This window comes from Poecilia formosa, unplaced genomic scaffold (genome assembly GCF_000485575.1).
Source record: "Poecilia formosa unplaced genomic scaffold, Poecilia_formosa-5.1.2 Scaffold858, whole genome shotgun sequence".
Taxonomy (NCBI): Eukaryota; Metazoa; Chordata; class Actinopteri; order Cyprinodontiformes; family Poeciliidae; genus Poecilia; species Poecilia formosa.
The window spans coordinates 1-16,459 of NW_006800797.1; the positions used below are offsets into that span (position 1 = coordinate 1).

The window sequence follows — 16,459 nt, forward strand, 5'->3', positions numbered from 1 at the left end:
CAGAGAAGAGAGACTGCGTGCCGGGAAGGCCATTTAGACCTCGTCTTTAAAGGGTTAATCATAAAAAAATCATAGTCAGACAGAAAGAGAGTCATGTAACAGGAAGAGCAGGTTTCCTGGAAAAAGAGGAAGTTTCCAGCCTGCAGTATTTAAAAATAGTTCAGACTGCTCATTTTGAGCACTAAAGGTTTAAAGAATAAAATCTAAACATTTTGAGTAATTGGATAAAACCCAGAGTAAAATACTTGAATTAATAATGATAACTTATGATTAAGTCAATAATTAATATTGGTTTAACCAGTGGTTGATGTTGGTTCGATTATAAGAATATTTACACTTAGTCTTATACTTATGGAAGTACTTAAAGGTGAAAGAAGTAACTGTAACATGGTGTCAAATAATTAGAATAATGAAGTATTCTTGGTTTCTTTTCAGAAATGTCTGTAATAACACATTATGATTATAAGAGTAACTAATAAGTAATGGTTATTATAATATTATAAATGAATGCTAAATCAGATAAACTAAGAGGTTATGAATGTGATTTTGACATTGAGCTGGAAATGGTGTAAAATGTGTAACTGTAATCAAAGGTCACTGATGTGTTGGAGGTAGATGGTAGGTGTAAGGTCACGGGGAAAGAGGAACTGATAGGAGAGCGGAGGTGACCAAGGCCTTATTGCTAAACTTTACCTTTCCTAAGAAAAGGTTAGACACAAGAGGACTGTTGAGCAACCCTGGGACATTAGAACAGACATCATGTCTTCAAGACGGTGATGGATATGAGATCATCGGTCCAAGCAGTCAGCCAATGAGACAGGCACAGCAACAAAGCTAGCCAATGCAGATGCACTAAAAGGGTGGATAAACCCTTTATAAGGTGAGTGCAAAAGAGGAGTCTTTGGTTGGATCCTTCAGGCAGCTTCGAGCCAAGATTGAGATGGACAAAGAACTCTGCAGCTGAAGAAGAGCCGGAGCCATAGAGCCGAAGACTGTTCTGCATATGGGGACCAACCCGTCAATCCCGCAACATGTGGCTTCAAATTGCATTTCTCTCATCAGCTGGGTTCGAGACCCCAAAGAAAAAGACCAAGGCAAAAATGAAGATAAAGACAAAGGCAAAGAACAAAGGCAAAGAGGAAGAACTGGTGTGTTCCTTCCATGAGACCAGCTCATCTACATCTCGAAGGACCAGAAAGATGGTGAGACGAAGAGAAAGGAGCTCTCTCTCTCTCAAAGTTTCCCTTTTTTAGTTCACAGTGTCAGCATTAGGGAAAGATAGACTAGATTATTGATTTTACTTATTTGATTATTTCTGTTACTGATTTAAGTTGTACTGACCCTTGCAAAATTGCCTTACTAATAAAATACTTAGCATTAAGAAAATCTAAAAGATGTTGTGGACATTCAGTTAATGAGTCACCTTAAAGTTCTTTGATGGTTGTAAAATAGCTATGAAGTTTGATTCTGGGAGGAGAAAAAGTGGAAAATGTTTTATAGGTTGCTTTTAGCCAAAACTAACATAATGACTGTTGAGAAAATAAATTTAAAATAAGCTAGTTTTAAAACTTAACATGTCTTGATTCAAATGCCCTAATTGTGGTTTTGAAATTAGTATTGTATTCTGGCCTATTGACCTTTATTTTACTCGTAGTTACAGCAGATGGTTTGTTAGGATCGTTTGAACTGCCTTTTGTCTGTGGGAAAACAATACAGTGGAAGTTGTGGCTTTTCACACTCATCTGTGAAAGGCCGTAAACACGGCAGGAGTTTCTGGCTTCAGATAGAGGGTCAGAGATAGCTCCTGGTTGGAGGAGCAAAGATACGCCTTATTTGAATAAATTAAATACAAGAGGATAAAACTTTCTACACAGAAGTAACAAATCAGATTTTGCGCTTGCAACTTCTCCAAAGACGTCTTTGCTTTTTGTTTGTCGTTTCCATCTTTTGTCTTTTTCTCTCTCAGGTAAATTCATGTGTTGTTTGTGCTCTGAGGTTTCTGATGTTTTGTAATGTGTTTGTCTGGTGATAGGACGCATCTGTCTTGAATAAATGCTGATTATTGTGACGCTGTTATCTCTGCGTGATCTCAGTCTTTGCGCACAGCATTTTTCTGAACCCGGGCATAAGAGAGGATTTAACGAGTCAAAAGGTTTTTAAAGTTCAAGAATTTTTCCTCTCTTAACAATTGGGGACTCGTCCGTTTCTTAACAAGTGCTGTGCGATTGGCGCTGGGACCGCAGTGGGCGACTTTGAGCTCCGTGTTGGTCCACGGTACAGATGCGTCTCCTGATGTGAGTTTGATTTCTCTTTGACGCGCTGGGTTGTGGCTTCGACCGGATCTTTGGTTTGATTGCAGAGAAACGATTGTGTGATTTTTCTTTTTTGGATCTTAGCATATAGGACTTTTATTTTTACCACGGTGAGTGGTTCGTTATTGTAGGAACAGGCTTGTATCAGCCTGAGAGTTTGATCCTCTCTAAAGGGACATGTTTGGATTCTTCTTCTTCTTCGTCTCTTAACATGACCCTGGGACTTAAATCTAAGTCACTAAATCCAATCTAGCTGGTAACAAGTGCACGTTATTTTCAGGAGAAAAGCTACCGTTAACAGGAGTGGTTGCTGAAGCTACGCAGCAGTGAGGGCTACTCTGCTGACTGTTTCTCAACTGAAAAGGGTCGTAAATTCTGGAATTGAAGGTAGTTAGAGCTAGACGAGTTTTCTCCGCCACCAGTTTAAATAGAATATCCCCTATAAACCTATTCTAGGGTAAGACCCGGGTTTCAGGGATTTTCCGGACCTGTTAGACAGAGAACTGGTCAGTAGTCAGTCGGTGGTGAGATAAGGGCATGGCTGACTATTGTGTAATAATGAACAACTCACTTTAACCCAGAAAAGGAATTAGATTAGTCACGCTTTAGCTTATTTTATCAGAAACTGTAGAGTACTCACTATAATGGAATTAGATACTTAGCAACCCTGAACAGAAGCACCTAGTTTACATATTTTAGAACAACATTAGATTAGTTTTCTTTCCTCTGGTTTATTTTGTTTGCACTTCCTTTTAACTCATGTAAAGCACTTTGAATTGCCTTGTTGCTGAAAATGTGCTATATAAATAAAATTACCTTACCTTGCCTTAGAACAGTCCTTCTCAAATCCAGTCCTCGGGCCGCCCTGCTCTGAATGTTTTAGATGTGCCTCTATTCCAGAACAGCTGATTCAAATGATTGCATGACCATCAACTACTGCAGAAGCCTGTTAATCACCAAAATATTCAATTCAGGTGTGTGGCAGAAGAGAAACACCTAAAACATGCTGGGCAGGGGGGCGTGAGGATCGGAATTGAGAAACACTGCCTTAGAAGATAACGGACGCTGTTCAAATTCACCATTTTTACTCACATAATATTACCTTAAAAGTAGAGAGGGCCTTGATAATAGTTAGTAGTTTTGGTAAATTCAAGCTGGTGACGTCCTAGTCCGAGGTAAGTTAGACGACAACACAACGGGACAAGAACCGGATGGAAATTAAATGTGGGTCACAAAAGGAGCCCGAAGGGACGAAGGCTGCTAAGTGTTGCTAGCAAGTGGTAAATTTGCTTCAAAATGCTAATTATCTATGTTTAATTATAAACGGTGCAGTAAATATATAAACAAACTTAGGTTGGTTTCAGAAATAATTTTTATCAATTTTATTGTGACTTTTATGATTATTACTATAACAATCATTCATGTTATAACTGCCTGGATGCTCTGTCTGTTGCAACTTAATGTACTTTTATTCATAAACTTAACCTGGTTTTAATTAAGCTCCATATGACAGAGACTTTGATATTGTGAGGTTGTTGTTTTAACTTGCTCATCAATGTTTTTATCTTCAACATATGTTTGCAGTCTAAGCAAATGAAGATGAAAGAGGAAGCCAGAGAAATAGGTGTTAGGAAACCTAAAGACTTTCCTGTCTCAGAAGAAGTTCTGGCTCCACCAGATCACCAACCAGCTCTAAGGATAAACCTTCACTTTGTCTTCATGGTGGAAGTTTTCTTTTTTAAATGAGGAGCTAGCTACATTTTCAACAGCAAAAACTGGTGTGTTACCAACACCAAGTGCTTAATAAACATGATTTGATTTAAAGATAACTGGACAGAATTTCCCCCCTTGTTAATCTAACATTTCTCTTTCATACATTTTATTTGTTGTTGACTTTCAGGGCCCTGTGATGGACTGGTGACCTGTCCAGGGTGAGCCCTGCCTCTCATCTGATGGCTGCTGGAGATGGGCACCACCAGCCCCCCTCACCACCCTGCAGGGATCAGTGTGTTCAGATCATGGATGGAAAGATTTTAAGGTAGTTTGTCTCCTTAAGTCCAGACTTAAAACAGCTTCATAGTTATTGCCAACATCAACTGACATTGCTGACTATTTTTTACTACTTCTAACATAAACAGGCAAAGAAGACACCCAGAAATGTTTTTCCACCCAAGCATCCAGTCCCAATCATCATCAGTGCTGATGACATTTGTAACAGAGAGAAGAGCTTGTGTGTCTTTGAGTGAGTTTTGGTCGAAATGATTATAGTGATGGTTGTATGTTTTTGATCAATGCGTTTGTTTGGAGCCACCTAGTGGTGTGATGAGTGACTGCATGCAACGGGTCTGTCAGGCACTCTCGCGGCTTCCCCCACCAGAATTCTGAGGAGCGCTGGTGGAGGTGGGTGCGAGAGAGGCAGCTCTTCACTTCTTTTTTCATCTAGGGTCATATTTTTCTAGTTCAACAATTAACGAGGTACTGTAAGAGTATTTAACATCTACAAATATAATTTGTAAAGATTTTCTCGTGGTTGGGCTGGAAAAATGTGACCCTATGAGTGGGAGCTGCGCCAGTTGATGTTCGTGGCTGACCACTTGGCCACGACGCTAACTGTGTCTTTTATTTTTCAGCCTGTCGGACCACTTGCCTGCAGTCGAATCCACATTGTGAGGAGTTTTTGTTCTTTGTTGTGCTAGGTGGGTTCAAACTGTGAATTTGTATATATATTTAGACAGATGTTTTGTGAGCGTTTTGACTGTTGACCGGTGTGACAGTTGTCTGTTATTTTACTGTTTTTGCTGTTAATGTTATTTTTAATAGATTCATTGAATAAGAATGTTTTGTTTTGTTTTTGGAAATTTGTTGTTAACTGTTATATTTGTTGTTTAAACTATACAATCAAATCTAAAATAAAAAAAAGAAAGAAAAATAAAAGAATTCTGAGGAGCACTGGTGGAGCCTGTCGGACCACTTGCCTGCAGTCGAATCCACATTGTGAGGAGTTTTTGTTCTTTGTTGTGCTAGGTGACCAACAACCAAACAAGAAGAGTTACACATCACATACACAGCAAGTCCACAACGTCTTACAATTGTAAGTCTAATAGTCTTATTTTTTCGTTGCCATTTTTCTGTACTGTTCAAAATACAAATGCTTTCTATGTTAAATAGAAAAAGTTAAGGTAAATGGACTTAACTTTCCAGTCATTTTGACAACTCAAAGCGCTTTACACTGGAGTCACATTCACCCATTCGCACTCACAAACCTTTATACGCTGATACGCAGATAAGCAGGCAATTTTGGGCTAAGTGTCTTGCCCAGAGGCACTTTGACATGTGGCAGGAGGAAGCTGGAATCGAACCTACAGCCTTCTGATCGCAAGACGACTACCCACACAGCCACAGTCACCCCTGAAGTTGCACTTTAATTGCTCTATTGTTCTTTTTTGTAGGTTTCTGTAAGGTGCAGTGAATGGGAATGTTCTGTCGTTGGTCCTCACTGTTGTTAGGAAGGAAAAATGTCAGTTTGTCTGCAGTAATACTGGAATACTGTGACATTGTATTAAAACAATACTCTGTCCTTGGTGAAACAGTTTTCACATTTCCACTAAAGTGTACCTATTGTTTTATTGTGCTAATTTTCATAAGCATGTTGTCTGTAAACTTTGAATGTATTGACAATTTTTACAATTCTGTTATATTAGCTCTGGAAAAATGTGGGTAAGACTTTATTTGACGGGTTGAGCATAAGACATATGATACTGTCATAAACATGACATAACTCCTGTTAGGAACATACCAACAGTGTCATTCAATAAATAATGACAATTTTAATGAGAAATTGCTTTAAAATTTGGATGAAAGGTTTTGTTATGTTTATGACAGTGTCATGTCAGTCTTATGCACACCTCATCAAATGAAGTGTTACCAAAATGGTAATATATTGAAAGCACAATGTAATTAGTTTCACCAGTAAAGTTTGTTCTGGTAGCCTGATGTGTTGGCAGTACTGATGTGTGTATGAAGTATTAATGTAGAAAGTGGCAAAGAATAATAAAAGACATTAAGTAACAAAAATATTACTTTATTAGCATTATAATAAACCAAAAGTGTATTTGTATCATACTGTAATCACACTAACATGAAATATGCATTTACAATATACTTAAAATACATACACAACAGATTCAAAAGTGTCAGATTTCCAGTGAAAGTGTTGTACGTTCAAAATAGAGCATCAGTCCAACACCTGTTGACACTAATTCAACATGACTGTTAGTGAATGTTACAGTCCCTAAAGAGTTCCAAAGAGGTAATCCAGTGCAGTGCTGATTTTTGACTAAACACTCACTATGCTGTTGATTTAGATAGCTTTTATAGTAGGGTGTCCCATTGTTGACTCATGGTTGCTAAAAACTTTACCAGACTGACTGATTTTAGTGACATAGTGGGTGTAAAATATTGAATAAAATGTTGTGCCACATGACTGGCTTTATTTTCACTCTTATATTTGACTTTATGACACACAAAACTACAAATTGATCGTCCTTATTTTCTCCAGGTGCATTCTGGGTAAAGCTTGTCACCAACGTCATCATCAGTCACTTGGCAGCAAATGGCAAACTAGCTAGAGCTACGGAACGTTAACATGTTTTGAATTTGTGTTGTTTCATCATTAGTGACCAGTAGCCTCTTGTTTCTGTTCTTCTCTTGGGTTGTTGTACTTCATGTCAGATAGACTTCAAAATGACATAGTCGCTCTCTTTGGTGGTGAAACTTCCCTGCTAGCAAGAAAATGTTCGGAGTACGTCCGTGAACGTAGTCTGAAAGTCGAAAGTCAAATGTTCGGACCTGAGGTTCAGCAAACGTTGTCTGAACATTCACTCTGAACATTCGTTCCCAAATAATTTTCTTTTTTTTGCTGTCATTTCACTTGATTTAGATTTTATATCTTTAAAACTTTTATGACTGTTGTATTTTTTATCAAATTTTTATTTTTCACTTCTTATACAAAGTGCATACTTCCGAATGTTGTTTGAACGTTCTTGAACGTCTTCCGGACGTTTTTATAAATGCTGCTTTAAAAAAGACTTCCAAAAAAACGGAGGCATTACAAAGAGCTTTATTTGTCCCTACAAAATAAATTTTTAAGATTTTTTTTGTTACTCTTGCTGTCATTCTAATGCAAACGTCTCTTCTATGTGTTAATAAAAAATAAACAAATGTTCGGACTTGACGTTTGCCGAATTTTAATATATTTAAAATCTTTATGGTGGTTAATATTTCTGACAAAATCTCTTTTTTTGTCATTTTAGAGAGTCTGAATGTTGTCTGAAAGTCTGTTCGTCCGTGTGTGTCGTTTAAAAATTGGGTTACTAGCTTCAATACCTTATTTAGCCAGTAGGGGGCTCTACGCCCGTCTAAACATTATCCTCGCAATTCAAATAATGGTTATAAGTCCGATTTTTCTCATTGCCTTTCCTGCATAATTCCGTTGCATTTATTCAAACGTAATGTAAACGTATCTCAAAGGAGAGTAATACTTAAATAAAAGTCCAAGAGGTACTTCCATTTGAAAAATATGAATTTTCTGCAGGGTGACGTCACTTTCCAACTAGGATTTCTGCAGTTAAAAAGTAATGGAAGTGATGTGATCGACCTTGTTCGGTAAGTTATTAGTTTCCATACTTATTTCTTTCATATTTTAACCTGGCATGTGGTTAAAGCGTAAAAAGCAACATAACTTTTTGCCGATGCCTTTTTTGTTCGTTTGTATCTCGCTAAGCTTCGTCCTCCTTCGTTTCGAGCACGTGGCGCCATTATCTCATGACTTCTCAACCTCTATTATAAAGTTTGACTCGACCAGAAATATTTATCTACGTGAAGTGTCCTGCTCTTTTTCCCCTAATGTTACTTGTCCTGAGCCACCGAGTCAACATAACTGATAAGCAGGTAATCGGGAGAGTTTGAACGGACCGCTTCGTTCATACACTGAGGGCTGTAGGAAAAAAACATCATGGCGTCAGTCCGCATGTCTACTACTGAGGAGAAGTTTAGCTGCTGGCAACAAGTAAAGTTGAGTGGGAATTAAGTTTTTCAGCGCATAAAATTATATTATTTAAAAACTTGCGTTCTACATTGTCCTTTTTAAAAAGCCAGATTAAAGAAAATAAATGCATTAATACTTTGTATTGCCAAATGTGCAAAGCTTACTGACATTTTCCAACACAGCCATGAGAGGCAGCTGGTAATGGGAGTTACACCATTTAATTTTCTTTTGGAATCAATTAAATATTTTTGAATTTAATAATTTCTTTTTAATCCATAGCTGGAATCTAACTGACAGCAGAATCTAGAGCAGGGGTGGGCAGCTCCAGGCCTGAAGGGCCGGCCTTCTGCAACTTTTAGATGTGTCTCAACTTCAACACACCTGAGTCAAATAATGAGGTCGTTAGCAGGACTCTGGAGAACCTGACTGCACTTAGGAGGTGATTCAGCTGTTGGATTCAAGTGTGTTGGACCAGGGAGACATTGAAGAGTTGCAGGACACCGGCCCTCCAGGACCAGGATTGCCCACCCCTGCTCTAGAGGACCAGTAAGCACTGAAGTGGTCTAGTTAATGTAAACTAGTTAATGGTTTCTTGTGGATGAACAAAAAATCTAAATGTTCAGTCTGATCCATAGTAGCATGTTAGTGTTGAGCCTGTGGTTTATCTTGAGCTACTGTAAACACTGTCTGTCTTTTCCTTCACTTTGGATCAACTACAAAATAATATGCAGCTCTACATATTAATAGCACATTCGTTGGTATCGCAGCACAAACTACTGGGTGATGTTCTGTTTAATTCAGTGTTAGTTAAATTGCCAGTTAGATCCAATGTTTATCTTATTATTTCAAGGTCCTTCAAAGAGTTGTTGATGCTGATGGCTGTGAGCAGGAAGGACATCCTGTAGCAGTCTGTGTTACAGCCTCTGACTGAAGACACTGTTTTTCTGATGAAGAGGACGCTCCGAGTTGGTCATACTCTTTCTTAATGTACATTATTGTGTTTATGTTTGAATGTTTCCTATTTGATTAAAGTAATTGTTTGTTTTTTTTCTCATATGTAATTTCAGGTGACAACTTGAAAGTCATACAGAAATGTCGTCTGGCTGAAGATGTCAGACCTCAAAGCAGAAGCCCAAGAGGATCAGGTAAAAAGTTTTTGTAAGGCAGTAATTAGGATTATTAGCTGCAAAGAGAGAGAGAGAGCTGTTCATGGTTTCCTTCAGTTTGATCCCTTTATGTTGCTTCAATGTGTTTAGGAGTTACTACAGTATTACAGACCACTTAGAAATACATGATAATCAAGTATTATTGGACAAAACTTTGATTAATTGAATAAATCACGCTGATGTTTATGCAGGTTTTTAATTAAATGTTTTTGTTACAGGTGAACTGAGATCTATTCAGATTCTGAGGAAAAGCCACAGATCCAGAAAATCTCCCCCATGACCAGCAGCCATAGCCTCCCACCTGTCCTCCACTTTCACCATCTCATCCACCAGCTGCTCTGTGTTCACCTGTAGCTGTTTAGTCCAACCAGTAACTCCACTAACCGACTCCCTTCAACTGGAAATTCCTCTATCAGGTAAATTTAACCAACATGTAAAAACAGTGAATACACATTTTTTATGTATCATATTTTTAATTGAATTATTTATAGATGTAAGGGATTTTTGGATTTGATTAGTTGACGACATGAATAAGAGAGTTACATGCAAATAAAGGTTTGTGTGGGGGGAGTTTTGTCTGTTTTAGTTTTCCTGCATTAATCCAGGTGAGCTGCAGCAGAGACTCGTCTAAAGCTGGACAGAGGGTCCTGACCTGCATGGCTGAACACCCCCAGTCTACATTGTAATAAATTATTATTTTACATTACAGTGTTTTTTTTTTAAAATTATTTTCATCATTCTTTGCAGACTGAAGCATTCTGTGTAACATCTTCAAAGCCTTAAGGAGGTGAAGGAGTCAACCTGGGAAACCCCGGGATGCTCAGCGAGTCGTTCTCACTGGATGAGTTCGGCCTTCCAGCCTCCACTGCAGAGAAGTTAGAAGTCCTGAACCAAAAACTGGAATCAGGAGCTGTTCAGAAATAAATGGTATGTATAATTTTTTAAAAACATAATTAGCCTTTTTCTTCACATTATTCTTTCCTTCCATCAGGTGCAGTACCGTTTAAATATTAACTTTTGAATTCTTTGTGTTACTTTTTTAGCTGGATCTCCGAGGGACCTGATCTGGTGTCTGCAACATTTTATCCAAGATCCTTTCAAACCACCAAGCAGAGCAGCAGAGATCTATTCAGACTGGGTGGAGAGAGACGTCTTTCTGCTCACCAGCTCTTGATGACTGAAATATTTAGTAAGTACAATCTCATCCATCCATTTTCTATACACCTTTGTCCCTAGTGGGGTCGGGAGGGTTGCTGGTGCCTCTCCAGCTAACGTTCCGGGCGAGAGGCGAGGTCACCCTGGACAGGTCGCCAGTCTGTTGCAGAATCTCATGTGCCTTTCAGTCTAAAATTATGTGAATTGTTGTATATTATCCTATTATCCTGGACTTTGTTATACATGTTTCTCTGTAGCCAATGAAACATTTTGTTTCATAAAACCATGAATACACGTCTCAGTTTAAAATATATATATTTTGTCTGTTTTTCAGGGGCTGTACCAAAGAACCAAGCGTCTGATTCAAAACACCAAAAGTTTTAAGGCTCAAGGTTGTCTGGTTTGTTTTTTTGATTATTATTTTGTGCATGTGTCAACGCTCATAAAATAAGTTCTGGTGTAAACATTTCTTTAAAAATTATATTTTAAGCACTGGGTTACTTTGCTGACTTTGCTTTGATTTTTTATTATTGTGAATGTCTTTTCTAAAAACCCCACTGTACTAAAATGTATTCTGTGCTGTTTTACTTTGTTCTAAGAAGGTTTCATGTCTTTTTGGTAAATAAATGTGATTATCATATTTTGTTGTGGGTAGTCTTTAATGTTAAGCTGTACTGTCCTTGCTAATAAAATATTAAAGTCTAAATTGATGTTGTGGACAGTTAAATTAATTAAGTCACTCGAAAACTAGTTCTTCAGGTTAATATACAACCAATGTTCATGATCCTAGTAAATTAGGTGGCTTCAGAGGTTTCTTTAGTTACGTCTGAACTAAAGACGTAACTTTAGTTATGATAAATAATGACCCTGGGACTCATGCCGAGTCTCTAAAATTATCTAAGCTGTAACAAGTGCACGTTATTAATAGAGGGAGAGCCATTACCATTTCAGCCGTGGTAATACTCAAGAATTAGAGGCTTTTCGGACCCGTTAGTTGGAGAGCTGGTCAGTAGTCAGTCCGCTGGAGTTTGGGAGGTGTTAGGGGCGTGGCTGAATACTGTGTAATAGCAAAACCTATCCTTTAGGAATAAATCTGCTCTGCTAGTGAAATGCTAAGGGCAAAAGAGACGCTTGCAGCCCAGGTTAAAAAAAAAAAACTATTTTTTTTTTCTCCCTAGAAACGTAAACAAGCAACGCTTAGCCTGGCGGCGGGGCTAGTAAAGCATGGCGGGCCGCCAGGCTTATAATACACTGGGGGAAACCCTGAATTTGATAGAGGCATAGATCCGCCCCTCCTCCTGCTCACCATGGACTTGGTGTCTGAACAACATGGAGGCAGAGAAACTGACTGAAATTAGACTGAGGGCAGCCAGACTAGTTTAAAATTATTATATTTAGCTAAATATTATTGCTGAGGGGCACAAGCAGGCCTACCGCCCCCCTCTGCACCTGCCTGGACATCATAATAATTAATAAAGATAAGTGTCACAAATCTGTACAGAAGGACATCTGAGTGGTGGAGTCGCAGGATGAACTCTGAGGGTAGGGAGGGGGGGCTTTAAAAATCCTTGTTAGAGTTTTCCAGACAATAGTGGAACACACAAATTACAAACTTTTTTTGTACTGTTGTAACCATTAAACAATCTCCCCTTTAGTTCAACCTTATAAGTGGAGAAACATTGTTGATGTTACCGTTATAAAATAGCTTGTAATTAAGCCTTGGCAAAGCTCAATGTAACTTTCACAGGTGGTTGAGCCTTGTTGTCAGCAGCTGCTGAAAGTAACTAAAAAAGGTACTTTTAATGTAACTTAGTTACTTTCAAAACCAGTAATCTAAGTTACTTTTTCAAGGAGATTAAAGTTACTTTTTCAAAGTCTGTCTTTACCAGTGCCATCACTGGTGAAGACAGCTTTAGTTCAACTGAAAACAACAGATCATATGTGGAGAGATGTAAAACTGAAGATACCTGCTACATTTATTGTTAAGGACAAGTATTGTTTTTGTTGTAGCACCTCTGTCATTAAACCGTCAATGTTTGATATTTTGAGACATGAACACATTATTTACTTTGTTAAACATTACATCAAGTTCCACAATAAGGTTTGTTTTTTTTATTCTTTGCCATATTAACAAAAATAGTAAAAGATTATTAAGGCACCTATAAAGGCATACTTTATTAGCCCAAAGTATACACTGAGATGTAATTTAAAATATACTGAAATTAATAATTTATAGTAAGCGTTAAATGAAGTTTAAAAAAATTCTATTTTGAGCGTATATTTTAAAATATAGACAAAATATCTGTGAACGCAATTTGTTTCATTATTTGAGCAAATACATATTTTGTTTACTTGAAGTACTTTTAATATATGTCTTAAAAGTGTAATTTGTGCAATTTAAGTGTGTTTAAAGTTATGTCAAAATTGGTACAAGCATGCTTTTAGTCTACTTTGTATATACTTATAGGTAGTACACTTAATACTTAGTATCTTTCTTGCTCTCAGTGAAGGCGGACGCTCTTTTCCTCTGCTCCTTCCTTGCCCATGCCTGCCCTGCTTGCTCTGTTTTTGTCCTGTCTTTTTCTATATTTTTGGAGCCTTTCTTTGCACATCATCCAAATCTACAAATTATGGATCTGGTCAACCGATCTCTCAATGCAATTGATCAAATTTTCAACGAGAAGTCTGGGCACAGGAGAGCCCACTTACCTCACACCCAGCAGGATTCACCCTGGATTTCTGACATACTGTTATACTATTATAATCCTGTTATTCATGATAACAGGATTTCTGCTGTTTGGAGTTTGTAGATACCTGGCTTATTGACAAATTTGTGACGGACTTGGCCGAACTAGCAAACACTCAGACTGTTGGTGTGGACAGAGACAAGGAGTCTAAAACTCACTCACGGGATGGAATCGATCTTGGAGAAGTTGCTAGTTTCGGTTCAGTGTAACGACCAAACTAATTTGGATGACTGGGAACTGAGATGAGAGACTTTAGGGAAGATTGAAATTTAAAATCTTCCGGACCTAAGACATTCTGTTTCTGAATTGGCTTTCCCCGTGTGGCCTTGGAAGGGCTGCATATCTCTAATCTCCTCGAAGATATGTAAACACAACGTTCTTTCCCACCTCACCCTCTCCTGTATCCATGGAGTTGCGAACCTGAAGGACATCATGCCTTGATACCAATACCTCTATTGGAGTCTGCCAGGTCGCTCAGTAACGTTCCTTCGTGGCCCTTTGACGTCACCGCCTTCACTCGTGTCTTTGTTTTGTCTGAATGTTGCCACCTGCCCTACTGTGTCTTTTCCTCTTTTTTGTTTTAGAAACGGTGGAGTACTCCCTAATTAACCCAGAAAAGGATTATTTTAGTTTATTAGTAATATCAGAAATTGTGGAGTATGCACTATTCAGATCAACATTATACAGCCCAGAAATGGAATCAGAATTAGAATTAGAATAACTATGAACTTAGAATCCAGAAATACTTACCAGGAACAGTCACTGCTTAGTTTATATTACTTTTAACCCAGAAATGGATTTAGAACAAACTAAAAAACTTAGAATTGTGGAGTACTCACTTTAACCCAGAAAAGGAATTAGATCAGTCACTCTTTAGCTTATTTTATCAGAAACTGTAGAGTAAATATACTTACACTTTCACAAATGTAAGTATATTTGAAATATACTAAAGTATATATTTTTATCACTAGGGTATAAAGGTATGTGTGATTGTGCATTCTAAACAGGTCACATTGCTTTTATTGTGAACTATTCCTGTAAAGGCTCTGACTGTGCAAAGAGAATGCAGGTCAATGTTTTTCTTCGTGAAGTTGATGATCAACTTATGATGGATTTCATGTCACCGTTTCAAAGCCTTCTCTGAGTATTTTATCATGTTCTCTCCAGCAACAAAATTTTATCATGATTATAGCAATGAGATAGGAGTTATTATATACAATATAAAAGGCTCAATGATTTGTTGAATAAGTTTATGATCCCATCTTCAGAAATGAGCAGATATAAAACTTTAATTTTGTCCTAAACTGTTAACAATTTAAAGGGGGAATTCAGATGTTTCAGCTATCATAAAAATAAAACGTAGAGGATTAGTCAGCTATTTCTGAAGTGATAACAGTTACAGAAAGTATATTCTTGTTTTCTGGTATGTTGTAAACACATATGGGGCATAATAAAATGTGGAAATATATAAGTTTAGACTTGCTTATAGTTAAAAACAATGAGCTGGTGGAAATCCACATCAAATTTCATACAATGTAATTTTCATATAACAGATGCCGACTGAAAAATAAATCACACCACCCTTTTTTGTAAAGCCACACATCTTATTCTTTTCAAAGTAATTTTCCCCTCTCAAACTGCGTCACAACTGTTCACAACTTGGACCTCCTAAACTCTCACAGTAACTGTTTAAAGCAGCAATCAGGTGGACTGCTTTCAAGGTAACATCTATAATAACTTTATATAGCAGATTTATATGAGTGCAATGGAAATATAAAGAGATAATTTTACTTCCTTGTAGATTACTGCTGTATGACGGTAAATGTCGTCAGTCATACCAATCATAATTAGGTTTATATTGACTATAACACAACGTCAGTACTGTGCCTATTGCCTTTGAGATGCCAATCTATATCTAGACTTCTAGACTTTAGATACAAAATTTCATAGTCAAGCGATAGATATGTTTAGATAAAAAAATCAACATATCTGTGTTTGATAACGAAGTCATAGTTGTTTGTCTAGTATAGCGGTTCTCAACGTGGGCGGTACCGCCCCCCCAGGGGGCATTCAGAGGACGGCAGGGGGCGCTGGCGGACATTTTTACAAAAGGAGGCACTGGGATGCCTTTGGGGGGCGTTCGGTCGAAGGTAAACTTTACACTTTAAATGCACAACAATGCCAGTTTAGACTTTGAGCAACTTGGTAAAACTGTATTGTGTAACATGAAACCATGCTTGGCTGCAACTATATCGATGGCAGCTCTCCTTCTATTCAGTGTTTGTTAGCTTCTTGGCGCACCTCCGTTCTCCTGCTACTGGTAGCTAAAATCACAATACCCTGACTTTGTATCCCTCTGAAAAATGAACCCATTTAAAACAGAAGGCACCAGCTAATTTGAATAACTCTAAGATAAATGTTGTTAAATAATGTTATAGCGTTAACACCGGAGCTGTAAGTGGTCCGGTATGAAACGGGGGAGATAGAACAACACAGCACTTTTAAATTTCAATAATCAGAATGCAGAAATTGTTTCCGTTGTTTTAAAAGGTTTATGTCAGTCTGCCTTTTCCCCATCGATACGCTTCCTGACCGCCCTGCACTTTAGGGGGTAAAAAAAAAAAAAAAAAGATGCGTACATTGCGCAAAACTCTGAAACAGGAGAAGCGGGACATAAAATGGAGTGACGAACTAGATGTGAATTATGGCATAAAAATAGAGAATCCAACGCTGAACAGTGAAAAAATCAACACATGATGTGAAACACATGATGATTAGACGGCGCGGCAGGTGATGAGTGAAGATTAATGATGGTCAATAAACGATAAAATAAATGTAGCAACAGGAAAGAAACTAAAGTGGACATAGCAATAAACCAAGAGAGGATAATAGTAATAAAAGGAAACTACATGGAAATGAATGAAGAACAAAATGCAAGAATAAACTAAGAAACTAAAGTAAACATGTTTACTTTATAAACATGTTTATTTTATATATTTTTATTTTATATATTTTATTTTATTTTTATATATT

At 37.6% G+C, this 16,459-nt stretch overlaps 1 long non-coding RNA gene across 1 annotated transcript; it reads left to right on the forward strand.

The window, feature by feature from the left end:
* Positions 1–9,126: 9,126 nt before the first annotated feature.
* Positions 9,127–11,153, forward strand: LOC103131857 (uncharacterized). The gene is made up of 6 exons (XR_001660768.1): positions 9,127–9,327; positions 9,426–9,503; positions 9,743–9,940; positions 10,272–10,451; positions 10,568–10,713; positions 11,014–11,153. It is a non-coding gene; the product is annotated as an uncharacterized LOC103131857 (long non-coding RNA).
* Positions 11,154–16,459: the final 5,306 nt, after the last annotated feature.